This window comes from Rhagoletis zephyria, unplaced genomic scaffold (genome assembly GCF_001687245.7).
Source record: "Rhagoletis zephyria isolate East Lansing unplaced genomic scaffold, Rhagoletis_zephyria_1.1 Rzeph_scaffold_03464, whole genome shotgun sequence".
Classification (NCBI taxonomy): Eukaryota; Metazoa; Arthropoda; class Insecta; order Diptera; family Tephritidae; genus Rhagoletis; species Rhagoletis zephyria.
The window spans coordinates 30,028-39,547 of record NW_016160547.1 but is presented as its reverse complement, the minus strand read 5'-3'; the positions used below and the strand labels follow the sequence as shown (position 1 = coordinate 39,547).

The following is a 9,520-nucleotide window of genomic DNA, read 5'->3' as shown; positions in this document are numbered from 1 at the left end:
TGGAAGAAACTGCGTGTAAAAAATTGTCAAAAAACAAAGAGGTTTTCTAGCTATTCAAGCGTGCACTTTATTATACTAAAATATAATGGGGATATAAAACTGCATACTTAAAATTTTTCTAAAAAATCTGATTTGAAAAAAGAACTTCATACTAACTATATTTTTATAAAAAACAATTAGAGAAGAAATCAGAATAAAAAACTTTGCATTCATGGCGAAAAATTCTCTGTGCCAATATTTTTTCCCGGCACTGTATATGTGAAGATATTTTCAGATAAATAAATATTAACAAACTATCTACTAACAAATTAACAATTAAATAAGAGGGGTTTAATGTATATTATAAAGTAGCTGAATTTATTTTTTATCTTTTTTGCCGATAGGCTGCCAATTTTTTTTGCCGGTCGTGTGCATATTGGAAGTGCTTCTTTGAAACGGAAATAAAAACTTCTTCGTGGGAGTTAAATTTTTGACGAAAAGCACCTAAGAAAATAAAGTGAAAGATTAAACTCCATTGGAAACCGGAAAATTTAATTAAGTAAAAAGTGGTAATAAATAATATTATGATCCGTACTTCTTATTGCCGCAGTCGTTGCCAAACCAATAGCGCTGCTTTTGGTACCAGTTCCCTTCCACGAGAAAAGTTTTGCTACCTCATCTGTAACAATCTTTTTTTTTAATGAATCATTTATTGACGCTAGTACGGATAAGGCTTCGGATTTCGCACGCCTTTTTAATTGAGAAGCCATATTATCAATAAAACATTAAGTTCAATAACTGCAAAGACCTAATAAACTAGCAAATTAAAAAAATAAATAACTATAAACTTACGAGATAGGGGAATTAAACGTTTAAATCCTTTAGTGTTACTCCGCGCAGCCTGTGAAAGAATTGCAAAACTCGTTAAATTTATTTGTATTTTTGAATTACATATGTAGTAGCTACTTACAAGAAGTTTAATTATAAAATAAACTGGTAGATCGTCCTTGGCGTTTGCACCAGTCTGCCAATAAATCACATACTTAATAATTTTCTTAAATTGAATATTTAACCAACTACTTACTTTTAAAATATTGTGATTGAAGAAAAATTGTCAACAAAACTAAAATTTTTTCTTGTGCTGACAAATTACTACAAGCCTCTTTCTATTATATTTTTTTGTTTTATCGTTTACGAGCTTTTCTCTAACTTTTTGGCGATACGAGAATCCCTCGTAAAACATAATGTTCGTAAAGGCTGAATTTCTTTATTCATTCTGAACGTTTGGAATAAACTTTTTTGTTTACTTATTCTTTAGAACGTTCCTGATGATATGTTAACGTATATTTCAAAAGCATTCTGTTTATTCCGGCTGTGAAATGGGATTATCCGGAATGTATAAAGAAACGCAGCCAAAATGTACGTTTTCTTGCTGGCTGGGAAGCCATGAGGCGAAACACTTACACAACCTTTGTAAGGGAGTGTCAAAAGTCTAATGTCACTAGTGAGCAAACCTTTAATTTTTGAATCATGGTCGTAACCTTGTATTCTATGAACCTTGAAATTTTATTATAAAGTTTATATTTTTCACTTTTGTAAGTATGCCTGTAATTGTATTCTAAACTTTCTTCTTGAAGAAAATCAATAAAAATATGTTCTAATTTATGTTCCTTTTTAAATAATTTTTCCTCTGTTTAAAACTACAGAGGGCTCATTATGACTCAATCACATTCCAGATATTGTGGTTTTTACAACAAGATAAATATTGTTGATAATTCAGTTTATTGATACAATCCCTTCGTGCTTTCTTCGTTTAACATGATTGCTCTTAATTTTATTTTATTTTTTCAGTATTAATCATAGCAGGATTTACCCGGAAAAAGAAGCCACCAAAAGAATGGATTTGCATAGTTCACCTTCAGGGAAAAAATCGAAGAGGAAGTGCTGATCCCAAAAACACCTACATCATCTAGCATTACACCGAGACGACCCTGTAATGCTATGACGGTGAAAAGCTCAAGTCAACACTGAAGAAGGTAAGAAAAGCACAAAATTAATATGCATTTTACATAACCTTCTTTGTAGAGTTAAATAAAGCAAGTCGGTTTGGGCAAGTTCAGACTATTTTGCTAAAAGTTCATAAGTGTTGGCACTCAAAATTTATTTTATACCCAAAGGTCCACTTCGATCAAGAATGGCTAAAAATATTCTTATTTTAGTTAATTTTTTGCATGGGGTGGTCAATTTGTTTTTGATTACTTTGAGGCCATTCTCCAAAAATTTAAAACCCAATGTGTAAATTTTAACCGAATTATCTATTTTTTTTTTTTATTTCTTTCTTTAATTTCGAGATTTATAGCCAGTTTGAGGAAAGCAACTTAGTGAAAAACTGTTATATTTTTGATTTAAATTTAATATGAAAACTGACAGAAAGAATAAAAATCATTTTTTACTTAAACTGCTGGTGAAGGCAGCTGTTAGAAATTTAGTTTAAATACTCCCATTTAAATAGTGTTTTTATAAAAGCTCAGGGTCTTGTTTTCTTTATTTTTCTGCCCATAACATTCTAAACTGAGATATATTAATTCGTTAATTTTTAAATGTATAATTTCTCATGCTCAGCACACTGTTCAAAATAGTATCTAAAGGGTCTTCCGCAAATCCTCCACCGTACATTGCCGCTTGTTGTTATTTGCTCCTTCACTTTCGCTAACCTCCAGGCTTAATATGTGGGGTGCATTGTAAGCTTACAGAGCGTATTATATGGTGAACTGATGATGATGACGCTTATTGCCACCACCACTGAACAGCTAAGCTTGGATAGTGGTGAAGTGTGAAACCCCGCATCCCTGTCACCTTTATTTGCATTGAGTAGCTAGATATGCTGCGCTCAACAAAGCTGTAAAAAATTTAAAAGAATCGAAGTGAGTCAACAGCTGATGCGCTATACAAATGTACATAGAACGCGAAGGAGAATGACAGTGAAGTATCGAAGAATAAAATGAAAAAGTTGAACGCGCATCAGCGCTGAGCTGAACTGAATGCAATTATGCTAATGCAACTGAAAGCTTTTGCATTCTGCATATCAAATGTGCGCGAGTTGACATGCCAACGTCAACGTTGTGTCAGTGTGCAGCAGCAACCACGCAGTGCTCTACGCATACTTCTGTACTGGCTCAACAGCATGCGAATGCTACTTACTTCAAATTCAAGCTGTTGCTTTACCGCTACTTTACTGTTCGGTTTCAGCTGCAGTTGTACATATATGTACTAAACATGCATACATACCCTGCACCTAATCAAACTGGTTCAGAACTTGCGCTGAGCTAGCCTGAAATGGGACGGTACTGGCTCTTCATCTATCCCAACTCAATGCTTGCAACTGTCTTTTTTAACATGGCGATGTCCTACGAAGTGACAATTGTCGCCCTCTGCAGAACTTTTGAACTTGTTCTGAGCTGACTCTGGCTTAGATGGTTCTGATACAGTTCATATAACAACAGTTCTTAGATAGTTCAAAAAGGGTCATCTCTGGGCTAGAAAAAATGTGGTTAGTTTTGAGCTGGTTCTTTTCTTTAAATAAGCACGCATACAATTTTGTAAATAAAAATACTTCATTATATGTTTCAAGAGCTATTTGTTTTGAACTAATTTACTTTTTGACGCAAACTGTGCTTTAAATTTAGGAACATAAAGTGTCAATTATTCCTTTATTTTCTAAAACCGTTATTCTTAAAAATAATTTATATTTGTTACGTATAATGGGTATTTCTGGGATACCTATAATTAAAAATCTGAACTAAGTCGTGTCAAAAAATGAGAAAAACGGTGATATATTGAATGATTATTCGTGATAACTCAGCGTTAAATTGCATTAAATTTATTGAAATGTAATACATAGACTTTCCGGCATCTCATAAGAAATATAGAATTTTGAATATTCACAATAGTTTTCATGCTAAATATTTTGAGTAAATTTTTTATTTAGGGATGGCTCATAAGTATAATAACATAAACAAATAAATTCACGTTTCTAACTGTGTTGGAAATTTAGTAGAATTCTAGAAACTGTTATAAAAACTTCAATATTTTAAATCAGAGTTTATAAGTATGCAGTTCTATAGCCCATTAAATTTTAGTATAATTAATCGCGCTGATTTTTTATAATGCCGAATTTCCACTAGGCATTGAAATGACAAAAAATTTATGCCATTTAAAATAATGCCACGTGGAAATGAATTTAATGAACATTTTTTTAATGTAATGACACGATTTTTTTTTAAATGCCCGACTTCGTCATTTGTCATTTTTGCCATTGAATGCCTAGTGGAAATCTAGCATAACTCTTTTTACGCACGCTCTTGAAGGCATTTTCCTATTTAAATATTTGGGTTAAAGATGCAAGATTACACTTTACTACACTAAAATTTTATGGGCTACAAAACAGAATACTCGAAATATTTATAAAAAAAGTTCTATAAGTTTGCAGCACAGTTAGGAATTTGAATTTAAATGGTTTATGGAGTACGAGACATAGTACTTAAATAAAAACTAAACGAAAAATATTGAAAATGAAGAACATTGGAAATTAAAAAAAAATCAATGCATAACTACACATTTCGGGGGCTTAGTGATACATTTACGTATGTACATTATCGTTCATATGAATAGCACTCCCATTTCAAAGTGAGATTGTTTACCACTTTTACTAATTTTTTTACATCTGATTAAAAGGTCAAATATTTTGACGAAAAATCGTTAAATTTAACTTTGTTTTGTATAAAGTTTTAAAACACGGTTTATATGATTTTATTCGTATTTTGTACGTACGTAGATATGTATAAAAATGACATTAATGTACCAATAACGACTTTTTTGGAAATATTTGAGCAGTTGCCCCATAAACTACGTAGAGAATTACAAATTAAATAAACGAAAACAGTTTGTTATTACTTTTAGGGTCTAAGAAAATCGAAAAAATATAGTATATTACATTTGTGCATCTTTTGTCAGCTTTCGCATGACCAGGATGAGTAACATTGATGACAGCGCAACTAGCAACATATGAGTTTCAACTGTCCAACTCTGCATCCCTTTTTCAGTAGTTCAGAGATAGTTCTGAAATTTGCAGGGCGGAACTAGCGCTTTGCCAGACAGTCCCTAAATTTTGCTGCAGGGTATGTATGTATATGGGGTGTTCCATATTTTCCAAAACTAATTTTTTTTTTTTCAAAAAATTTTTGTGTGAAAAATTTTTCAAGAAACATTTTTTTTTTAATATTTCTTTTCATAGAGAATTTTGCTGTGCATATGTATGATTTTTCTCGAGATATTTGGAAAACTATTAAACCGATTTATTTTGGTTTTTGTGCTATAAAGTTTTTAAAAAAGTATTAATCAAGCTTAAATTTAATATTTATTCATTATTTATGTTTATGCACCAACCCTAAAAATTCGAAACAAATCAAACACATGAAGTGTGAACCCCATCCGTTTTGATATGGAACGCCCCATATAATGCGTTGCACTACTCTTCAACTTCTTGCTCCTTTTCGGCATTAGCCTTGCTGAAGACAGCCATCAACTCTCAACGCAAGCCATCACAACAGAATCTGACTGCTGTGCACAACAGCAGCAGCAGCAGCAGTAGAAATTGAATGTCAGTGCGTGACTGCCACTTGGAGCACTCTCGCCAAGCTGACATAGCTACAGCAATAGCAACAACAATAATAACAACGACAGCGCATCATCATGTCGATGTGTCGGCTTATGTCGTTATGTTTTTCAAAAATTTATCCACCATATTTTCTTCTTCGCATTGCTTTTACTCCTTTTTGGCTTTCTTGTTTTTTTTTCCTGTCGCTATTTCCGTTTTTTAAAATATGCTCTCGAACACCACAGCATAAAGTATGAAGTATGCCAGCAGAAAGCACTCTACTCAAATAGAAATCTTCAACCTCTTTTTTTTTTGTTGCATTTCTAACATTTTTCGTGTGAAAACTCATGGTTATCGAAGAAAATCACATATTTGCATATTTTATTGAATATTGACCGAAGCTCTGAATTTGTGCTTTTGATGAGGGAAAAAATGCGAAATGCAAACATTTGAAAGTTGTTGCTTAAAGCTATGTACGTTGGTGTTAAGTAAAATGGTGCTAGATGGTAGCATGGAATGCAAAGAAAGGAGACAAAATATTTAACATCCACACAATTTGCTAAATATTTGGCCGAGCTTCTCCTCCAATTTGTAGTGCGCGTCTTTTTGCTGTCACACAAAGGGTGAGACTCGCACACAGTTTTTTATTGCCTTCGTGGGTTTGCCATTGCCTCACGAGTGTTGCTTGGTATTAAAGAAAAATCTTTTGGGTGTCACGCGAATCAGAAATCGATCTTCAGTCTTTTGGTGTCATCGTACGCACTTCTGACCACTCTGCTCCGACTATCGCCTTGAAATGTGACCAGTGGAAATATTTGAATATTTGATTGAATTCATAACATTCATTTGTGGTGCATTTGCTTCAATTTGTTGGCAATTTCAAAAAGAGCAAAGCAGTTGTCCTAAGCTGACTGCTCAGGGTAATAAATAAATACTTGGTATTTTGCCTTTCTTAAATATTTCTTAAGAAGCCATGCTCATAAAATATCTTCGTTTCGGGAATACAAATATAAATAAACAGAGAAGTGTACTTATGACGAAAAAGTGAAAGAACTTATATTCTTAATTAAAGTAAAAGTCACTTTCTGCTCACTCTAAAGATGCGTGACTCCGTCTCATTGTGTTGTGAGGCAGAGTTCCAAGTATACATACTTGTGGTTATAAAAACCTTACCACAACAGTAAAAAAATACATAGGTGGAATTTTGTAAATTAATAAATTTTTTTTTATATATAATTACATAGTTCGAACTGTAACAAAAACTATGTATATAAAAAAAGTAAGTGCGCCTGGGCCTCACTGGAGAAGTGAAACTTACGTTACATATTTATCTATTTCGTCTCATAACCAATATACATATTTACACACATACATCTGTTTTTGCTTAAGGTTATATTTTTTGTGGGTTTTCTATCTAGATCCCTACCACTACTCCTGTTCGTTCTAATTACATTTATTTTTATTTCCTTTATCCTCATTTTTATATTTATACTCTTTCGATAAAAAAATCAATAGTAACATCCCACAAAATAGCGATAAAAAATCGATGACAAATTCGTCAAAAATTTCGATAGCAAAATCGGTAATAATATTGGTAGCAAAATCGATTAGAAAATCTATCAAAATATCGATAATAAAATCGACAAATAATTGATAACAAAATCGATAAATAATCGATATAAATATTTGTAGCAAAGTCGATTAGAAAATCGATAACAAAATCGGTAATCGATAACATAATCCATAAATAATCGAAAAGAAAACCGATAAAAAATGTCGATTATTATATCGTTAAGTCCCGAGAATCCCGAAAATCTCTAAAATACCAAAATAGGTACCAGATTGAGTCTCTGTGTCTCTATCTATATCCGTTTCTCTATAACTACCTTTATTTTAATCTTTCTTCCTCTATCCTCATCTTTACTTTTATCGGTATCCTCATCATCTTTTTCTTTATATTTATCTTTGTTTTTACTGTTATGTTTATCATTTTCTTCGTCTACATATCCCCCTTCACCTTTGCCCTTATACATATAAGTAAAGTGTTTAAATTTACTTTAGTCTTCATTTTTGCCTTTGTCTTTACGCATCTTTGATTTTGTTTTTATTTTTACCTTTGATACAAAATACATATTTTGGCGGAGAAGCATAAAAATGATTTTTTCGGTAATAAGTTACCTAATTTTCGCATAATTTCATCTGCAACTAGCTTTGCGGAGATAGCCAGTGTTGCTGACGAGGTTTGTTTAATTGACAAAAAGAAAGGGCTGACAAACAATGGAAAGTCCCGTTATTTTCTAGTAAAAAAATTTTATATACTCGTAAAAATCTTTCGCCTGTCGTCTTCGAATATCTAGCAAAGTTTCGCGCTTAACCGGTTTTGGTGGTTGAAAGATTCAATAAAAATCTTTCGTTTTTAGCGAAAGCTGTTTTAACAGTTTCCAGGTGTATTGCGAACTGAGCAGCGAGTTTTATTCTGCATCTATTGTAACTTCTCAATATCAGCAATAAAATGTTGCAATATTTTCACCTAGAGAATTGCCATCTTTTAAATTCTGTCCAACAAAGTCTTGTGACGTAGAGAGCTCATTTTAAATTTAATTTATTATTGATCATATAATTAAGTTTTTTGTGCATATTTTTGTCTTCCCTAATAATTACTGACTTTTTGTAAAGTCCAGTAAAAAGTAAAAGTGCTCCAAAAGTGGCTCTGAATGCAAAATCTTGTAGCCATCAATCAATTCAATGATCGTTCACATTAAATAAACCGAAAGAGTTTCAGTATTTGTTGCAAGACTAAGCTTTTACGCCACTCATAAGCGAAAAGTTTCCACTTAGTTTGTTATTCTGTTTGTTTTTTTTATATCCATTTTATATTTAATTGGAAAAGGCTTATTTCACTATGTGGCCACGTATAACCACTCCTTGCCAAATCACGTCCTTTTAATCCACACTCAAACAACATTGTGCAGAGAACAACCAATAAACCCAAACGTGCAACCGGAAGCGGAAGCGGAAGCTAACCCAAACCGAACCTCTCCCAAACTTAATCAAGTGCTAACACATTTTTTATGCGAACGGCTTATTAAGAGAGTTCGTCATGACGTATACGCTATAAAATACATTGTTATTTTCGATTAATAGGCATTTCGTATTACATTTAACCCCCCCGCCCTCTCCTCGCAAATGAACACTATGTACTTACAACAACTAAGGATTGTGTGCAAAATAATCCAAAACGAATTACGTGCCTGGAAATCGAATTGCAAACCAAATGCTTCGACACTTAACAACTACGTGCTTATTTAAATTCCACTAAAGTCATCTTAAAAGTAATTGTATTTCATTTTTAACGAAGCTAACCTTGTTGTTGTTCCCACATTCCTACATTCAGCTACAAACATACTTAGCTGCAGATGCACAGAAATGCCATAAATACTCGAGTGGTATGAATTAGACCAAAGCGTTCATTTCTAATGCAAGAAAATAAATGTCTACTCTCACTGTTTACACACAGCTCAGCGCATTGGGTGGTAAGTATGAGTACAATACTCGTGGTACGTTGGCTTCTTGACACGATAGATTTCCACTATGTAGACATGACAAATGTGATGAATATTTATGATAGTTCTTCCAACAATCACATTTTAAAGATTAATGACATTGTTTTACCAAAGCGGCAGCAAGCAAGAGTGCAAGACTATTTGTTTGTTTGTAGGTCAAGCAGTCAAGCGGTTAAATATATCGACTTGTTTTCACGTCCAGTGACTGCCGTGTGTAGGATAGAGATGGCAGATCGAAATAAAAAACGATTTTTGAATCGATTCAAACCGAAATAAAAGTAATCGATGCAGGAAGGAATCGTAAAAAAATAAATCGATTTCC

General features: G+C 32.8%; 1 long non-coding RNA gene across 1 annotated transcript; it reads right to left on the bottom strand.

The window, feature by feature from the left end:
• Window positions 1-491: 491 nt before the first annotated feature.
• On the bottom strand, window positions 492-968 carry LOC108369013 (uncharacterized). Its single transcript, XR_001848448.1, has 3 exons — window positions 950-968; window positions 832-880; window positions 492-658 (listed from the first exon to the last, which is right to left on the bottom strand). It is a non-coding gene; the product is annotated as an uncharacterized LOC108369013 (long non-coding RNA).
• Window positions 969-9,520: the final 8,552 nt, after the last annotated feature.